Source organism: Gossypium arboreum, chromosome 3, assembly GCF_025698485.1.
Source record: "Gossypium arboreum isolate Shixiya-1 chromosome 3, ASM2569848v2, whole genome shotgun sequence".
Taxonomy (NCBI): domain Eukaryota; kingdom Viridiplantae; phylum Streptophyta; class Magnoliopsida; order Malvales; family Malvaceae; genus Gossypium; species Gossypium arboreum.
In genome coordinates this window covers 97,320,274-97,322,170 of record NC_069072.1, presented here as the reverse complement: position 1 = coordinate 97,322,170, position 1,897 = coordinate 97,320,274, and positions in this window count along the sequence as shown.

The window sequence follows — 1,897 nt, the reverse complement described above, 5'->3', positions numbered from 1 at the left end:
AAACACTAGCTATGGAGAGGGGTGAAATTTGGCCATGCTTAATGAAGATGAACACATTTTTGTGTTATTTTTCCCATTTTATTTCATTTAATATGCAAATGACCAAAATGCCTTTACTACTAAACTTTCCAAAAATTCCATCCATGTCCAATTTTTGTCCATAGACTTAGAAATTGGTCAAATTTCTATTTAAGACCTCCTAATTAATATTCCAAAGCAATTTCATACTAAAAACTTCTAGAATGCAAGTTTTGCAAATTATTCGATTTAGTCCCAAATTTCAATTTAAGCACTTTATGCATAAAATTTCATCACGAAATTTTCACAAAATCATGCAATCATATCATGAACCTCAAAATAATTATAAAACAATTATTATTATCTCAGATTTGTGGTTACAAAACCACTATTCCGATTAGGCCCTAATTCGGGTTGTCACAGAGATGGCTCAATTCGAAATTCTTTTAAGAATATCTCTAATACTTTTGTTCCTGAGTTTCCAGATGCTATCTTTGAGAAATGGACGGGAGATACTGACTACGCAAGCGGAGATGGAGCTAAAGAAGACAAGGGGAATGAGTCAGAAAAATAAAAAGGGGGATTCCTGTCTTGTTATTTATTTAATCATTTTTAGGTCTTTAGGAATTTATTTCTTTCGTAATTAGGATTTAATTTCTACAGAATAAAGCATAACAAGTATGAATAAACTTAACACTTCTAGAAAGAAAAAGACTAAGTGATGTGGTAATAGGAATGAACATGTCTAGGATTGGGTTATTAGGAAAGACTTGGTATTTAAGCAGTCTTAATGACTCACCTCCCTTTCTTTACAACCTTGCCTAGTGTTTAGTTTTCATTCATTACTTTGTTCTTACAATGAGGACATTGCTTCTTTTTAAAGGGGGTAAGGCAAATAAATTGCTCAAATATTTAAAATTTTTCAAGTATGTTTCAATCATTTCTTTCATAAGTATGTTTTAATAAATGAATACTTAGAGACATTTTTTGTTAATGAGATAGTTTGTATGCAAGTATGAATGATGATTTTATCTAAGTGAAAGTATGTTATCATGAAAAATGGAATGCTTGTATGATCTTAGCCTTAGTAATGTTTGCCATGAAAACTTAGTTTCTCTTGAGATTAGAAATGCATGAAGGTTTATATATTTAGATTTGACTTAGTAACTTTCTTGAGGTGAAATCCTAGGGGACATAAAAATCTAAAATGATATAGGCACTACTTCATCGGATCGTTTTAGCCTTTTCAAGCCAACCCTATGATATTAGACCCTTGAAAATATAGTTTTGAGCTTAAAGGCATGTTTACTGTAATGAACCTACATTATAATCCACATTATCATCTTTTTAAATTATCCTAATTTTGTGCACCCATCTTAACTAAAGTTGTCTTGGTAGTCAACATTTGAGGAAATTTTCAAAAAGATGTATGTGCTCATGCTTAAAAAAAAAAAGAGATGAAGGAAGAGCAAAGAAAATTTTTCTCAATCTCCAAAAAGGAAAAATGTATGAGCTTGAGTTCAAAATAAGTTTGGGGGTGTTCCAAAGGTTCACTTAAAGAAAAGGTTGTATTTCGAGAAATCCAAGACAAAGTTAAAGGTTGAGATTTTGAAACCAAAATGTCTCATCTCTTAAAATCCCTACCTTTAACCGAGCCCCATTACAGCCTTATAAAAGACCTATTGATTTTATGATTATGTCATCTACATTAGTGGAGAGGAAGTACTAAATTCAACATATGAAGATCATAAATAAGCCTTATGATTGTTTACTTGATTGATAAAAAATTATGTTGAATGAAGAATATTATCTGTGGCTGTGACATACATACAAACTATGATTCATGTTGGCATATTTTGAAACTTAGTATAAAACTCTA